Genomic DNA, 19,215 nt, shown 5'->3' with positions numbered 1-19,215 from the left:
CTACCTCAAACAGCACAGTGAATTTCTATCCTGCTCCCATGATTTCCTCTAAAACCCTTTGGGGAGTAATTTCCTACTTGTGGAACCCTTTCCTGATGGGGAATAATGACACTGGTGAACAGAAAAAGTACCATCAAAAAGACTTATATAATAGCAGATCAACATTTGGTAAAGTGGGAAGAACATGAGATGAAGAATTGGAGCCTGTTTTTAGCCCCAACTTTTCCTCTTTACTGAATCGGTTCATTCTCTTTGTCTCTTTGGGTTTCTGTTTGTTCACATGTAACGTGAAATGAAACTAAATTTTCCATTTTAAACTGAGATAGCATCAAAATCAGCTCCGCAGCTTTCAAAAACGATGAGTAGGAAGCTTCAGCTTTAGGGTCACATTCTTAAGTGGTGGGAGCAAGTCATTTTATTTTATAAAGTGTCGAGGTTTTGCCAATATATGCTGGTTTCTAAGAAATCTTATTATTTTCAAAGGATTTTTCCACCATTAATATTTTATGATCCTATATATTGCACATTAGCATTAGAATAATAAAGAAGGTGTCCAGTGAATATAACAATGAGCTATAACAGATGTACCAGGATTTCAAAAGCTAGTTGTGTCTCAATAATATGTTTTCAGAAATACAATAAATATCAGTTACCAGAACAAATGCAGCATAGATCCTTCAGCCAGGTAAAAAATACAAAAGGGAATTGAAGTGTGGAAAGGGGAGAAAAATTGTGCAGACTTCTTTTTCATTGAAGTGTAGTTCATTTAAAATGTTAGATTCTGGTGTACAGTAAAGTGACTCAGTTTATATATATATATTTCCCATTATATATATTTTATATACATTATATATAAATATATATATTTTATATACATTATATATAAATATATATATATTTTATATACATTATATATAAATATATATTTCCCATTTTATATATATATATATTATATTCCTTTATATATATATTATTTTCCATTATAGGCTGTTACTAGGTTAAGCTCAGCATTCAAAAAACTAAGATCATGGCATCCAGCCCCATCACTTCATGGCAAATAGATGGGGAAACAATGGAAACAGTGTCAGAATTTATTTTCTTGGATTCCAAAATCACTGCAGATGGTGACTGCAGCCATGAAATTAAAAGATGGTGCACTGGGAAGACCCAGAGGGATGGGATGGGGAGGGAGGTGGAGGGGGGATCAGGATGGGGAACACATGTAAATCCATGGCTGATTCATGTCAATGTATGGCAAAAACCACTACAATATTGTAAAGTAATTAGCCTCCAACTAATAAAAATAAATTAAAAAAAAAGATGCTTGCTTCTTAGAAGAAAAACTCTGACCAACCTAGACAGCATATTAAAAAGCAGAGACATTACTTTACCCATATAGGTCCATCTAGTCAAAGCTGTGGTTTCTCCAGTAGTAATATATGGATATGAGTGTTGGGCCATAAAGCTGAGCCATGAAGGACTGATGCTTTTAAACTGCAGTGTTGGAGAAGACTCTTAAGAATCCCTTGGATAGCAAGCAGATCAAACCAGTCCATCCTAAAGGAAATCCGTCCTGAATATTCATTGGAAGGACTGATGCTGAAACTCGAATCCTTTGGCCACCTGCTGCGAAGAACTGACTCATTGCAAAAGACACTGATGCTGGGAAAGATCGAAGGCAGGAGGAGAAGGAGACAACATAGGATGAAATGGCTGGATGGCATCACTGACTCAATGGGACATGAGTTTGAGCAAGCTTCAGGAGTTGATGGACAGGAAAGCCTGGAGTGCTGCAGTCGATCGGGTTGCAAAGAGTTGGCCATGACTGAGTGACTGAACTGAACTGATAGGTTATTATAAGATATTGTATTACAATTTTCCTGTGCTGTGCAGTAGGACTGTTTTGTTTATTTTTTTTTAATATAAAAGTGTGTACCTGTTAATCCCAAGCTCCTAATTTATCCCTCCATTTGTTTCACCCAGGGGATGATAAATTTGTTTTCTATGTCTGTGATTCTGTTTCTGTTTTGTAAGTAAGTCAATTTGTATCATATTTTAGATTCCACAAGTAAGTGATCACATGCGTTATTTATTTTTCTCTGTCTGACTTCACTTAGTATGATAATCTCTAGGTCCATTCATGTTGCTGCAAATAGCATTGTTTCATTCTTTTTTATGGCTGACATTCCATTGTGTATACATACCACATCTTCCTTACCCATTCCGCTGTTGATGGACATTTATGTTGCTTCCATGTCTTGGCTGCTTATTATGGGGAATTTTACAAAATATTTTAAATAATATAAAATGACCTATAAATGATCAGTTTTCTCTCAAAGTAGTATCTAGATATGTACAGTACTGTGAAAGGTGCTGCATCTGTGTTTATCCTTTATTTGTTGTTTTTCAGTCATTCAGTTGTGTCCAGCTCTTTGCCACCCTAAGGACTGTGGCATGCCAGGCTCCTCTGTCCTCCACTATTGCCCAGAGTTTGCACAAATTCATGTCCCTGAGTCGGTGATGCTATCTGACCATCTCATCCTCTGTCACCCCCTCTCCTTTTGCCTTCAGTCTTTCCCAGCATCAGGGTCTTTTCCAGTGAGTTGGCTCTTTGCTTCAGGTGGCCAAAGTATTAAAGCTTTCATCATCAGTCTTGAATGAATCTTGAATGAATATTCAAGATTGATATTCTTTAGGATTGACTAGTTTGATCTCCTTGCTGTCTAAGGGACTCTCTAGAGTCTTTTCCAGCACCACAGTTCAAAAGCATCAAATCATCATTTATTTATGTATCTATGTATCCATCTTTCTATTTGAGATTATTCTGAACTGCTTATAATTGCAAAATTGTTCTCAGTCACCATTTATAACCAACTATTGCAAATGCACCTTTGAGCTATGAATACTTCTAGAACCATCAGTTGGGATATAAGGCAAGAAAATGGACATTTATCATTACTAGAAAGTAAGACCTCCTTATGTAAAAGTCTGTTGTGTTAATGATTTCTTCAGAAGGATTGGACAAATTGAATTTTGTTTTCCTCTTACTGAGGAGGAAAGGGTTAGGTGGCTTACCGGTTTATTTCTCTCCCGTTTTCAGAGTTGCAGTAGACTAGAGGTAGAGAAGGCATGTGACCCAAATAAAATCTCTAATAAACATGATAATAACAGCATTCTGGCAAACAAACTAATACCACTAGTATTTGCTAGTAGGGGAGCCCTTGTCTATGACATGCTTTCAGCAGGGTGATGCTAATCTATGTGATTAGTTCATTTATTCAAGCATTTCTACTGTTTAAATATTCCAGGAATCTCACCCACTATCTGCCTCTGACATCAGCAGTGACACAGCTCTCAAATTTTCCTGGCCTTGAGAGACAGTGTTCTTTGTTTCAAGAACATGGGACAGGAGATTTGGATGCGTGTTTTATTGTATCCTGGGTGATATGGCAGAGTGGATGTTTAGAGTTACGGATCTTGCTTTGCCAGCCCTGAACCTCAGGCTCCAAAGTGACAGCTGCCGCTGCTGCTAAGTCACGTCACTCATGTCCGACTCTCTGTGACCCCATAGACGGCAGCCCACCAGGCTCCCCCCGTCCCTGGGATTCTCCAGGCAAGAACACTGGAGCGGGTTGCCATTTCCTTCTCCAGTGCATGAAAGTGAACCAAAGTGACAGAGGCACTCATAATTTCTTTAGTGATAAGTAAAGCATGGGATACTGGGCAGGGGTCCCAGACCTCTCAGGGGCCTGGATCTAAAGGTAGTGCTAGGAAAGCAGTCCTAACTTTGAATGAAGGTTGAAGTGTTAATGCCTTTTTTGATCTTATTCTAGTTAATAGATCAAGTTATATTTTGTGACAAAGAATTGCCATATGGTATCTATTTAATAGTAAACAGAAAAACTAAGGATTTTGCCCACTTTTGTGTTCCAAGGGAAAAGAAGTTGTTGCCAAAGTCTGAATGGAAAAGGAGGAGTGGGAGGAATAGGTATTAAAATTGTGGTTCACTACAATATTGTAAAGTAATTAGCCTCCAACTAATAAAAATAAATGAAAAAAAAAAAAATTGTGGTTCATTATATTCCACAGGTTATACACTCAACATACCAGTTATAAAGACATAGTGTTTTCCCACTAAGAGTTTATTATCTAAGACAAGAGGGCATTTTCTGATGGATGAATCACCAATTCAAAGGCTCATTGCGTTGAAAGCACAGTGCTTTATGGGGCTTAGCAGCATTCCCACACCCAAAACATCCTTACGCAACTGGCAGAATAATGTTTAAGAATATTTCAAGATTTATGATCTAGACCCTGATGCTGGGAAAGCCTGAAAGCAAAAGCAGAAGAGGGCAGCAGAGAATGAGGTGGTTACATAGCATCGCCGATTCAATAGATGTGAATCTGAGCAAACTCCAGGAGATAGTGAAGGACAGGGGAGCCTGGCTGCAGTCCATGGGGGTCACAAAAAGTCAGCCATGATTTAGCAACTGAACAACAACAGCAAAACTTAGGTATATGTCTCAGATCCTTATTTGCGGGAAATAGCTTCCTGAGCATGATAACCCCTCTTCCACTTTTGTGAGAAACACATGGAAAAACACAATCAGAATCCTCTGTGTATTAAGTGCTGCCTGTGTGCTCAGAATTGTCTTAGGATTTGAGATACATCACTGAACAAAATAAAACCCTATACTCATAGAGCCTATAATGTAATAAATGGAAAATAAATTTAAAAGGATGTTGTTAAAGTGAATCATTTTGTTCCCCAGTAGAGCCTCATCTCTCACCCTCTTTTGGGTAAAAATTGAAGTTATATTACCAGTAGAAACTAAAATTTCATAGATGTGAAATCTGTAACCCAGAGTTTTAACATTCATTCTCCTTTTGAGATCTGATGTGCATTATTTATTTACCTGGAATTCCCTGGGGTTGTCCTTCAAGAATTTTATGGATGGAGGATCTCATATTTTCTACAGCAAAGTAGTAGTTTTAAGACCCTATATCAACTTAAAGTAATAAATATTTTTGTATTTCAATCTTATAACACAAGCCCCAAACCTCTTTTGCCTTAATAGGAGAAAGAAAATGCTAACATAATCATGCTAAGTAAATCTGAAGCCAGAAATAAGCTCATCTTCATGTGAAACCTGACATCCTGGTTAACATTAAATGAGAATCATGTTTTCACCTCCTTATATTCATTGTGAAAAGATTTGTCCAAATGCATGAGATGAAATTTATTTAAGGCTCATTTTATGAATGCATTTTTTTCTTTTTTAACCTTTTCAGTGCTTCAGAATTAGAGACATTTAAATATTGCCACAGAGCCATGATTATTTCTAACACCTCCTTTGTCGTTGTAGAAGTTGATTAAGGAGTGAGCTTGCTGAAATGGAAAATAGCCAATGCATTTCTGGCCAGATCAGTGGGAAGCGGTAGCAGCTGGTGAACAGATCACATTCAGGGGCCCAGGTTTACTGGGAGATATGGAAAAGTGTTCTGAGGGTGGCGGTGGCATGCCTTTCCTGAAAGCCTTTAGAAATCAAATGGACACCCTTCTGTCTGCGTTGAGAAGGCTACCCTTCTGCCTGATGGGTAGAAGATAGAGATGAGGCATTCTTGCCAGTCAGTGAAATTTGTGGAGAATCTGCTATGTGCCAGCTCTTAGAGACACCAAATGGACAAAAAAAGAAATGACTGTTGCTGTCCTGGGTCCTGAAATGCTTATGGTGCTCTGAAATGGATTGCTGTTTGGTCCTAAGGACATTCCTCAATCAGACAATGCTCCTTATTTTTCTGAGTAGTGGAGTGCCAAGTGTAGCTTGTGGTCTTTTGTTTTCCTCTCTGAATTTCCTAAATCAAATCTCAGAAGTAATGAAGCTTGTTAACATATGAAGAACCCCTTAAGAAAACCATTTTGATGTAGACTTGGTTCTCAGTTAAGGGTATTGTGAGAGCAGTCTTACTCCATTAAGTTGCAAATCTTAAACTGTTATAAATCTTTCTATTGAAGGAATATGCCTAGGGCTGTGCATATTTTTTCTTCCTGGATATAAAGAGATTTGCTACACAGTGTTAAATGAACCTCACAGGAAACCAACCAATGGTACAGCAAATGTCTTTCTGGCAGGGAGAATGCAATCTCATAGAGCATCCTTGCTGGACTCCCACAGTGAAATTTTTTTATGCTTTTGTTATGTGTTGCTTTGTTATGTTTTGTTTAAAGAACCATATTTTTAAGAGCAATGGAAACTAGAACCAGAGTGAAGAACTAGGATGTGCAGTCATTAATCCTGATTCTATTGGGGATGAAGGTGAATTATCAGATAGTCTGTACCACTCACTCCCTCAGGAGGGTTTAAGAATACCTGCACCACTGGTTACAGTTTGCATTTTAAAAGGCAACACATTGAAGACGGTGCAGTTCTGCTGTGAATCATTTCAGGCTCTAAACTGCAACTGAAGTTACCTAATATTTCTTTAGCTCCCAACAACTAGGAAGTTCCCAATTTATTCACTCTGGGGTAAGATAAAAATCATCCCAGTTTTCAAGTTATTCCTAAGTACAGTTTTAAAATATAACATGTGACACTTTTATAATATAACCAAGCATCCAAGAAGACAATGTGAACAACAACAACAAAATAGCAAAAACAAAACAAAATAGAACTTTCTGAGTTCTAGATAATGAAATTATAGTCTTAGGCTTAAAATTGTTATAATGTTTAAAATGTTAAAAGGCATGCCAGGTTTTTTTTTCACAGTTAAAGTAAAAATGCTTAAAAATAACTAGAGAAAGATGAGGAAAATTGGCATAAAAATAGAGCATATTGAAAAGCAGAGATGTAATTTTGCCAACAAATGTCCGTATAGTCATAGTTTGGTTTTCCTTATACCTATGTATGGATGTGAGAGTTGGACTATAAAGAAGGCTGAATGAAGAATTGATGTTTTCGAACTAGGGTGCTGGAGAAGACTCTTGAGAGTCCCTTAGACAACAAGGAAATCAAAGCACTCAACCCTAAATGAAATTAACGCTGAATATTCATTGGAAGGACTGGTGCTGAAGCTGAAGCTCCAATACTTTGGCCACCTGATGCAAAGATCCAGCTCACTGGAAAAGACCCTGATCAGGTGGAGAAGGGGGCAACAGAGAATGAGCTGGTTGGATGGCATCACTGACTCAATGGACATGAGTTTTAGCAAATTCTGGGAGATTATGAAGGACAGGGAAGCCTGGCATGCTGCAGCCCATGGGGTTGCAAAGAGTTGGGCATGATTTAGTGAGTAAACAACAACAACTGAGAATAAAGACTATCAACTTTCCAAAACTGATGAGAGACACTGTGTTACAAATTTAATATCTCCTTTGATGACCAAGGTTATAAAAAGAAGGAAGTAGGAAAGAAGGAGGAAGAAAGGGAAGAAGAAAGATCAAACTTTTCAACTAAGAAGATTGCCCAAATATGATGAAAGGAAAATACATTAAAAGCAGTCAAAAAAGGATATATTGCTTTCAAAATGAGTAACAGTTTCTTGTAACAGTTGACTTCCCAGCAAAGATAATGAAAGGCATAATAATAGGCATAAAGCAAATTACTTACAAAATAAGTAATATAAAATATAAATAATTTATGTTCATAATAGTGTCTTATGATCCTTTATATTTCTGTGGTATCAGATGTAATATCTCCTTCATTTCTCATTTTGTGTCTTTTTTTTTCTTTCTTTTTTCTTTATTAAAAAAAAAAGCTTTTTTTAAAAAAAAAACTTTTCTATTATTTTTCTCATCTCCATTCAATTTATTTTTGTTCTGACCTTTTGTTATTTTTCCTCCATCTACTAACTCTGGGCTTGATTTATTCTTATTCTAGTTTCCGTACAAAGTTAGGTTATTGTTTGAGACCTTATAATGTAGGCATTTTTGCTATCCACTTCCCTCTTAGAATTGCTTTTGCTCCATCCCATAGGTTTTTTTATATGTTGTGTCTCCTTTTTCATTTGTTTCAAGGTCTTTTTTGATTTCCCTTTTGATATCTTTGACTTGCTGGTTGTTCAGAAGTGTGTTGCTTAATTTCCACCTATTTGTGAATTTTCGTTTCCTCCTGTTACTCATTTCTACTTTATACCACTGTGATTGGGAGAGATACTTGATATGATTTCAGTCTCTTTAAATCTGTTAAGACTTACTTTGTGACCTATTGCATGATCTATCCTGAAGTATTTTCCTCATGCCCTTGGGGGAAAAATGTGAATTTTGCTGCTATTTGGTGCACTCATTTTCTTTTAGTTCTCTGCATCAAGCAGCACCACATCCAGACCTGAGATAGGAATTAGCTAACATTATATAGACATCCTGACCTTTGAATTCAAAGTAGGGACTGTTTGGAACCTTTGAATTGTCTCCATCACAGTGAGTATGAATGTGTTCTGATTATGTAAGGTTGAATTAAACAAGTATTTGCAGAAATCAAGGACAGCATCTGGTAGACTGTGTTACTCTTCTCCAGTATCCAGTTCAACTGTTTTCTGGAAGATTTCATTTTCCTTACCCTTAGAAGTCAGACAAGGCCTTGTACCATTTTTTGGTCAGTGAAATGGCATTAGGTTGATGCATGTCATTTCCAGATAGAAGCTTTTAGAGCTGATGTGAGCTTTACCAATTTCCTCTCCACTCCTCACCACTGCTGCACCAGGCAGCACTCTAGTTAGTCGCTACTCTGTCAGCGTGTATCTTGGAGTAAGGATGACAACTCAGATTGTAAGTCACCAGCCAATCTACAGCAGACATGAAGCAGAGTGAGAAATAATCCTTTGTTCATTGAGCCAATTGAGATTTGGGGAATTTTGTTACTTGGCATAACCCAGTCAGTCTTGGTTGCCACAAACCCAAAGGTATGTCGATAAAAAAAAGACAACTAAATCAGGTTATATTCATACACTGGAATACTACACAGTGACATGAAATGATTAAAAAAATTATTTCCATAAGCATAATATCAAGCCATATTATAGATTATATTCTATATAATTCAATTTTTGTGAAGTTTTAAATATACAGAACTAGAGTTGAATGTTTTTGCCTGTACATCAACATAGCTAAGACTATAAAGAATATCTAAGGAGTGATTCACATGGTGGTTATTTTTAAATGGCAGGGAACTTTTACATAGCTGGGAAGAAGTGTGAAAGTGATTGCTGGGATTCAATTTCTGGATGTAAATCTTGGTATTAAGTGTTTTTATTTAGTGATGATTTGTTGAGCAGTGCACGTAAAAGTAATTTGAAAAAGTGATATATAGACACAGAAGGTAAAGTTGTTATATTAGATTCCTACATTTTAATACCTCATCATTGTAATAAGTCCTGTTCACACAAAGAAGACCAAAGATATAGGTTAATCACAAGCATTAATTTATAGATACAGAAAGAAAGAGATACCAAGCATCTCATCTGATTTTAAAATTACCAGTGATTTTCAAATATTCTGACCCTTTAATGATTGCTTCGAAACTCTGAAATAGAGACTATAAGTAAGATTAATATAAAGCCACACTCCCAGTCAGTTTCTTTTAGTTTACAACCAATAATTTTGAGCTATTAAATGAAGAAAAGGTCACCATTTGTTTTACTCTGTTGGCTAGAGGAAATCGATAATGTGCATTATTTTTTTGCAAACAACCAGTTTTCCCCCAGTGAAACTCAGAAGATTATTTGTATCATGTGATCATTTATATCCATTAGTTAATGAAAAACTTTGTCATGTAGGATTGTCAGCAGGTTTCTGTTAAATTAACCATAAAGAAATGTTTTTCAGTACACTAAAATAAAATGAACAAACTCTGATAACACCTTTGTCAGGCCCTGTTACAGAATGAAAGTCAACTTCATAAATGATCCCCTGCTCAGAAATGAGTCCTGTCACTTTCTCTTACATTCAAAGCTAACCCAAGCTCTGAACACAATAAATATCTCTCGTTTTAGCTTGTGACACTAAACAGCATACTCTGTTTATCCCATAGACTTATTTCAAAATGGACTCATGGACCTACTCCACAGATTCACCCTATGTGTTCCTATTACTGTATCTTTTACATATGCATCATTTAAAAGGACATATCGATTTTATCTTGTGAAAAGTATTTCCCCTCATTCATATTAAAAATTGGATTACCCATTGCATATTAAATGATGATTTTATCTTCAATAATATTTATAAAAACTATTTTAAATGTGAGCAGCTGATTACAGTAGAGGGTGATGGACAGTGGTTGGATTGAATCCTGAGTATAACTGACTTAAAAAAAAAAATAAATCAAGATTAACTCCAAGTTTCTTTGCCAATTATTAGAAGTATTATGTTGGAATGAAGACAAAAATAGATGTTTGGAGAGTAGAATGCTTGAAAATTGAGGTTACAAAAAAATTGTATAGTTTCACAATTAAAGAAAATCAAGGCTCATGGCATCCAGTCCCATCATTTCATGGCCAATAAAAGGTGAAAAAGTAGAAGCAGTGACAGATTTTATTTGCCTGGGTTCCAAAAATCACTGTGGGTGGTGAATGCAGCCATGAAGTTAAAAAAAAAAAAAGATTGCCCCTTGGAAGGAGAGCTTTGACAAACCTATATAGCGCATTAAAAAGCAGATGCATTACTTTGCTGACAAAGATCCGTCTAGTCAAAGCTATGGTTTTCCAATAGTCATGTATGGATGTGAGAGCTGGACTATAAAAAGGGCTGAGCACTGAAGAATTGATGCTTTTGAACTGTGGTTTTGGAGAAGACTCTTGAGAGACCCTTGGACTGCAAAGAGATCAAACCAGCCAATTCTAAAGGAAATCAACCTTAAATATTTATTTGAAGGATTGATGCTGAAGCTGAAGCTCCAATACTTGGGTCACTTAATGCAAAAACTGACTCATTGGAAAAGACCCTGATGCTAAGAAACATTGAAGGCAACAGGAGAAGAGGTCAGGAGAGGAGATGGTTAGCTAGCATTGCCAACTCAATGTACATGAGTTTGAGGAAACTCCAGGAGATAATGAAGGACAGAGGATCCTGGCATGCTGCACTCTATTGGGTCCCAAAGAGTTGGATATGACTAAGGGACTGGACAACAACAGCAATAACACAATTATAGGGTGTACATGTGATCTCACTGTTCCTAGTTGGGAATTTCTAGTTGGGACAGTGAACTATGTTATTGAAGGAAAGTAAGTTAAAGAGCTACAGGATTGGTTATTAGAAGGAAAAATGTACATTAAGATTGAAAGTATCAAGAATTAGGAAAGGTTATTTATCATAGCTGAGATATGGAAGCAACCTAACTATCTATCAACAGATGAATAGATAAAGAAAATGAAGTGTATACACATATATATATGCACAATGGGATATTGCTCAGCCATAAATAAGAATGAAATTTTGCCTCTTACAGCATCATGGATTGATTTGGAGGGCATACTGTATGATATCACATATATGTGGAATCTAAACAATATGACAAACTAGTGAATGTAACAAGAAACAGACTAAGATACAGAGAACAAATTAGAGGCTACCAGTGGGGGGAGGAAAGAGGAAAGGGGCAATAAAGTGGTAGGAGAGTAAGAAGTACAAACTACTATGTATAAAATAATTTACAAAGATATATTGTATGATACAGGGAATACAGTCAATGTTTTACAATAACTATAAATGGAATATAATCTTTAAAATTTGAGAACCACCTTATTGCATACCTGTAACATATAATATTATACAACAACTGTACTTCATTAAAAAAGAATTAGGAAAGGAGTAATGTTAGAGTGGCCATTCACTAGGAACTAAATTCTTTAAAGGAGGGGAAATTCCCTAAAGCCTGGAAGACCACTGCAACAAGGTGGCACAATGTATAGTGTAATAAGAAGACACAGAATTAAAAGCTGGATTATTGAAGAAGGGAGATCCGAGGCAAAATGGCGGAGGGAGGACATCCGGTCCCCTTCAGGTCTGAGGTGGGAGGGGTGTCCTAAAGAGAAAATGATCACAGCAAGGCGGTGAGAAAGTGCTCGAGGCAAGTGAAGTACTGGAGAAAGGGAAGGGATTTCAGAGAAGAGGCTAGGGCAGTTTGCATTTTGCTGATCACGGGCCATGAGGTCCGGAGGGTGCGGTGGAGGAGTAGCGGAAGCTCTGGAGGATGACGTCAGCAAAGGTTTGAAGCTGTTCCTGGGAAGCAGGTTCTATCTGCCTGCTTTAACAGACCAGCATTTTCCACATAGCTGGAATGTAAGTTTTGGACGTAGAATGATGAGAGGTGCTCTGGTAGACAGTGGCTTCTTGGAGTGACTGTGTTGAGATTAGTTTGAATGGCCTCTTGTGTGTCTGAGTCTGTCTGAGTCTGTGTGTTTTCAGGGGACGGGAGGCGGGAGGTCTTGTTAGTTGTACACACTGCTGTTTCCCTCCCATCTGACCTCTTCTGGGTTTTCCATATTGATAATGCATGCTAAGTCACTTCAGTCAGGTCCAACTCTTTGCGACCCCATGGACTGTAGCCCAGCAGGCTCCTCTGTCCATGGGATTTCCCAGGCAAGAATACTAGAGTGGATTGTCATGTCCTCCCCCAGGGGATCTTCCCGATCCAGGGAGCAAACCCATGTCTCTTATGTCTTCTGTATTGACAGGCGGGTTCTTTATCACTGAGCCACCAGGGAATCCAACTCTCATAATCCAACACAGGTTCCCTGTTGACTTCTAGCCGCGGAATATCAGCCAGACCAACAAATTCTTTACTTACTTCACAAAAGTTGTGTTTCTGTCTTGTTTTGTTTTTCTGGGTTTTTTTTTGTGTGCTAAGGGTAGAGTGGTAAGCAAATTTAAAAATTTCCTGGTATTAAGAAATTTACATTTTATCTGGGGTAATGGTGATGGTATTAATAATAGTGAAGATAAACACTCAAGTAAAAAGAAAGTATCAGGTAAGGAAGGATAAGCATAAGACTGAAAGAAGATAAGTAATAGACTCTCAGGGAGGTGCTATTTTAGATGAAGTGTGAGATAAGGCCTTTCTGGAGAGGTGACTTCCTAATAGAAAGTTCAATATGAAATCTAGGATAAGATCATTGTAGCAGAAGAAATAGTGCAAAACATAGGAATATGCTTGGCATGTTTGAAAACATGACTGTGAAATGAATGACAAGTGGCTAGGGTGGGTGACACTGGATGGACAACGTAATGGGCTATGAGTCAGAGAGGAGTCAAATTCTGTAGTTCAGAATTTCCCAATTTCAGCACTTGGACGTTGGGAGCTGTTCTGTGCATTATAGGATGTTTAGCCACGAGATAGATGATAGATACTAGTAGCACTCTATCCTCTCATTTGCCAACTGATGATATCTCCAGACATTATAAAATACCCCTAGGAACGAAGTGGGGAGATCAAAATTACCACCCCGCTCAAGGTGAGAACCCGTGCTTTAGTGCGTTATAAACTATGCCATAGAGTTTAATGGGAACCATTGATGGGTTTTGTACAAAGAAAGAAAAAATCTGATGTACATTTTTAAAAGATAACTCTAATGCTGTGTGGGAAATGAATGATAAGGGTAAGCAGTGGAAATAAGTATAACATTTAAGAGAGTGTTTTTTAATTTTTTTTATTTTTTGCTTTGCTAATCCAGATGGATGAAATGGCGCATGGACCAGCATGGTGTTGAGTGTTGAGATGATGGTAGGGGTGCAACCTTGAGAAATGAAACGGCTGAAGTGAGCAGGTCTTTTGAAGTTCTGACCAGATGTCTTTGCATGTGAGTACTCAGACATCATGCCTCTGAGGTTTTTAACCTTAACAGCTGAGTATCATTTTCCAAGATGTAATAATTGGGATGGGCAAAGTTGGGGTAGGAGAAATCAAGAGATCAATTTAATATGCTGGTGAGAAACCTAAGAATATAACTGCATATACATTTCCGGGAAGTAATGGAGCTGGAGATACGAAACGTTGGTAGATCTTTTCATATCAAATCTATGTTTGTTTTCTAGATCAGCCAGGATACAGTTGACCCTTGAACAATATGAGTTTGAACTGCATGAGTCCACTTATATGTGGATTTTTCCCAATAAATAAAGTACCTGCATTTTCATTTTTGCAGATCTTTAAGTGTAGGGAAAAGTTTGTGTTTGCTTAGAGATCACAATATGTGCCTCTGCCCCTTGGGTGAGTCATTTATCAGTTCCTGTATTTTTGAGGCAGAGATAGTATGCGAATTTTCAGCTGAGAGGGTTGTCGCCCCAATCCCCACGTTGTTCAAGGGTCAGCTATACTACAGACTGAGTGGTTTAAACAGCAGGAGGTCATTGTCTTCTGGTTGGAAGACAGAAGTCCAGAATCAGCATCTTGTAGGCAGGATTGGTTCCTTCTGAGAGTTGTAGGAAAGAACCTGATTTATGCTTCCTCCCTCATTTCTGGTGCTTTGCTGGCAACCTTTGCTCTCCCATGACTTGTATAAATGACTGCCAGATCTCTGCTTTCTCCTTCACCTGGTTTTCTCCCTGTGTGCATGTCTGTGTCTAAATTTCCCCTCGTTATAAGGACACCAGCGTTTGGATTAAGGGCTCAGCCTACACCGGGATGATCCCATTGCAACTTAATTACACCTGTAATGACCCTACAAAGTTAATTAACATTTAAAAGTAATTTGTATCTCCATAAAATTATGAACTCATTTGTGGGGGGGAGAGGTGTGAAAATTATATACAGATAAAATCACATTCTGGCCTCCAGAACTGTAAGACAATATATTTCTGTGGTCTAAGTCAGCCAGTATGTGGCAGACCTAGGAGGCAAATATAGATTTGACTTGCAATGACATATTTCAAAATGTAAATCTAGGGTGATAAAATTCAACCCATAATGATATAGGACACTGATGTGAATTACATTGAGGCAATGGGACTTGATAAGTTATCCAAATAATGGTATAAAATATGGCAGAGATGGGTTTGAGAATGAAGCTTTTGGATGGACCATGATATGTAGTTCAGGTGGGGGAATCAGAAATAGACAAACCAGCATGAAATTCATTTAAAAGAAACCACCACAAAATTAGAAGGAAGACAAAGGAGAGTGTTGGTCCAGAAACCAACTGAAGAGAGTATTTCCAGGACAAGGGAGTGATCAATTGTAAGAAATATCAAATGAATAAGATGGGGATTGAGAATTGCCTGTTGGATTTACCAGGAATGGGGGCTTTGATGAGCTAGATAAAAGCATTTGAGGTGAAAGTCTGGTTAAAACGAGTTTGGGAGAGAAAAGGAGATGAGATGCTGAAAGAAGTAAATATAGAAAAGTTCTTTGGATGAGTGTTTTTTAAAGAGATGAGCACAGTTGTAGGAATCAGTCGATTATCAGTTCTTTGTAAATAATACGTCTATGGCCCTACAAGGCTTCCCTGGTGGCTCAGTGGTAAATAATCCGCCTGCCAATGCAGGAGATGTGAGTTTGATCCCTGTGTTGAGAAGGTTCCCTGGAGAAGGAAACGGTACTCCAGTATTCTTGCCTGGGAGGTCCCATGGACAGAGGAGCCTGGCAGGCTTACACTCCACAGGGTCAAAAAGAGGTGGACACAACTGAGCAACTGAACAACACAACAACATGACTATTAATCATGTCTCCAAATCAGTTGATTTCATTTTTATTTTTTATTCTAGGTCATTAAATATTTTATGTTCCTATGTATTCACCCAAATTCCTATTTGTCTGAAAGATACCTTTCAATTTAGTAATGTATTATCTATTATGATAATTTGGTATAATAAATTGTAATATGTGAAGAATAATTTCTTTACATAACTTTAAGAAGTAGCTTCAGATTATAGGTCTGAATCTTGTTATATCCTTAACAATTTCAGATTTACTCAGCTAATCTATATTAAGCACTTAATATGAGTTAGCCAGATTAAAATGTTGAAAGTTTTCTCCCTACACATAAAATTTTAAAAGTACATGGAAAAAATGCAATTTTAAGTAGTCAAATAGCCATATTATCAAATATTTTTAAATGATTTTATAGGACATATTTGCATTTTAATTTGGGGATGTATGAGAGCCTCATAAAATTAGCAACAGTTTGGAGGGGGCAGAAGATTAGTTTCCATATCTTATATTCATCAGCCCAAGCAAAAGCTGGTTTCTGTCTGCAAATTCTTAATATCTTATATTTCAACTTATTTCTAACATCATTAGAATTAGACCAAGAGATCATTCTGCTTCTCTAACTCACACCTGTCTCCTGAACATTAATGCAACTGAAAAAGTTATGCTCCGATATTTTCTTCTCTAATTGAAAAAAGATACACTTGGGGCATCTTGATGCCAAGTTAATAAATCCTGAGGAAAGGATTTAATATCGGAAACATGAATATAAACTTGGAATGGACTCAATTGGCTCCACTCTAATGAACTGTGACATTTAATTCATAATGGCAGAAATTGCAGCTTAAATTCACGTTAATCAGAATGGAAGTAAATCACAAATCACTAATCATGGCTTTTTCCTCATTCCCAAAAAGAGTTTTGAAAAAGAATGCAAAGAAACTCACAGTAGGGCACACTGGTTTGACACATCTTCCATGCTTTTATTTAGCAGGGAAGGGAAGAAAAGAAGAAAAATTAATCCCAAGTGAACTTTAAGCCCCTGTTCTTACATAAGGGGCACTTGACTTTTTGTCTGTGTGCACGTATGGGAGTGTGAGTAATCAATGCTTTTTAAAAGACTCTATCAAAGAAAGTGCTCTCTAGCATGAAGTAAGTACTTTCTGAGGAAACTGCACAACCTCCTGGAAACTGTTGTTTCCCACTTTTCTCCTGGTTCCTACTTATTGATCCAGCATTGTGAGATTGCTAAGTCTTCCGACAGAGAAGAGGATGGAGTCTCAAATACACAGACATTTGCTTGAGACTAAGGTAGCAGGCGCTGAATAGGAGTCTTCTTTCTGCAGCAATTAGTCATCACGTGATGGTTAGAAAAGACAAGCTCTAAAACTGAGTTCACTGCTGTCCCTCAATCAGGAAAGGCAGGATGCTTCAGCCTTGTGCCCAATTCAAGACTCTCTCCTCAAGTTACTGCATTTCTCCCATGGCCTTGTAAGGCTGTTAGTGATTTCACATTTTTCTGAATCAGCTAAGGCAGAGTTACCAGTGATCTAGGAAGGGATAGCTCCAAAACAGTCCCAAAGTTCGATTATATAAAATACTCCCAAATGAGGCCAAATATGCTCTAAATGTAGAGAGGCCAGATCAGTGATTGTCTAGTCTGGGATAGTGAGGGTAGGGGTGGGCTGCATACCAGTTCAAGGAAGGTGTTTGTGCTCACTGAAAAGTTCTAAATGTGAGCGTGATAAAGTTTCACAATTCTGTACATTTACTAAAAAATACTGCATTGTTCCCTGGCAGGGGTGGCAGTTTATGGTGTCTATAGGGCAGCTCAGTATGTAAAAAAAAAAAAAAAATATATATATATATATACATATATATGTGTGTGTGTGTGTGTTTGCATGGTTGTAGATTTCTTCAGTTTGTTAAAATTGTGTATATTTGAATGTTTATCATTTCAAGTTGTTTAAAAATATTCCCTGTGTATTTGATAAGGTATTTTCATTTTTTATCGAAATACAGTTGATTTTAAAATATTAGTGTTAGTTTCTGGTATATAGCAAAGTGATTCAGTTTTTTTTAATATGTGTATTATTTTTCATACACTTTTTCATTATGGTTTGTGATAGGATATTGAAGATATCCCCTGTGCTCTACAGTAGGACCTTGTTGTTTATCTATTTAATATATAGTAGAATGTGTATGTTAATTCCAAACACCTAATTTATCCCTTCCCTATCCCGTGATCCCTTTGGTAAACATAAGTTTGTTTTCTATGATATAACTTCTTTTTACTGGTGGGTACAAGTAGCACTAATATAAAACCTAGAAGGAAAAATATTTTCCCAAATAGTATTAATCTCCTTCATTCAGAAAGTATATATATACTTTGTGTGTGTGTGTGTATATATATATACATATATATATATGTGTATATATATATATATATATAAAGTTTTCTGTGCTTGAATGAAAATAAAGCTCAGTGGAAGACATGTTTTAGGGTACTTGTTTGGCTTCATACCAGATTGAAATAAATACTGAAATATATATATATATATATGACTATAGTTATCCAGTGGCCAAAACTCAATGAAAAATACAAAAATAACATGCTCATGCTTTAAGCATAATATAGCCAGCTATGGGTTAAAACATAGACATCTTATGCTGTCCTGAATATTCTTCTTATAAGCATTTCCTATCTAATACCATTTTATACCAAATATAGGCAAATTTCTAATTTCATTTCTACCTTCCTATAGTCACAAGCATGTGATTTTGCTTCAGTACTTATCAGTGCATTCTAGTTGCTTATTTACCTGTTTCTTCACTTGTTTATATGGTTCTTAGGCAGGGCTTATGCCTTATATTTATGTTTGTTTCCCTAGTTTGTTACATAGTATTGGACACAAAGTAAGTAAGGAATAATAAATGCTCATTCTAGGTATGTTTTTACTAATAATGGGTTTCTTTTCTCAGTAGTATCAAAAGGAATTGCATTGCTATCTGAATTGTTATCCCTCTTCCAGTTTTCTGTGCTTGAGTGAAAGTAAACCTCAGTGGAAGACATCTCTTGGCTTCATACCAGATTGAAATAAATATTGAAATAAAGGTTAAACTAGTACTTTGCTAATATTAAACCACAAACCACACATAGCTCTTATAACATATGTGGCTGGTGGGTACCATATTGGAGAACAGAGATACAGACTCTTTCCATCATCACAGAAATTTCCATTGGACAGTTTGTCTAGATCATCATCTATATTGTGAAGTTAATATGTACTTAAATTAACTGACTTGAGACCATATGGGACCATCAGCACAAGACATTCTGGAATATACTCCATTGACTCAGGACAACAGAAAATTGTTCAACAGATGGCAGTTCTATCATCTTTCATACTCTTGGCTCTCCCTCTTTGCATTATCCAAAAAGGTACAAAAACTATCAGATACCTCTAAAATTATTAAACAGATTCCAACATTTTTAAGAGAGTTGATTCTTATCCCAAAGAAGTAAAGAAATATAGTCAGCTTAACTATTCTTTATGTTTAGCTACTTTTGAAAAAA

This window comes from Cervus elaphus, chromosome 23, assembly GCF_910594005.1.
Source record: "Cervus elaphus chromosome 23, mCerEla1.1, whole genome shotgun sequence".
Taxonomy (NCBI): domain Eukaryota; kingdom Metazoa; phylum Chordata; class Mammalia; order Artiodactyla; family Cervidae; genus Cervus; species Cervus elaphus.
Note: the sequence above shows the minus strand (reverse complement) of the source record.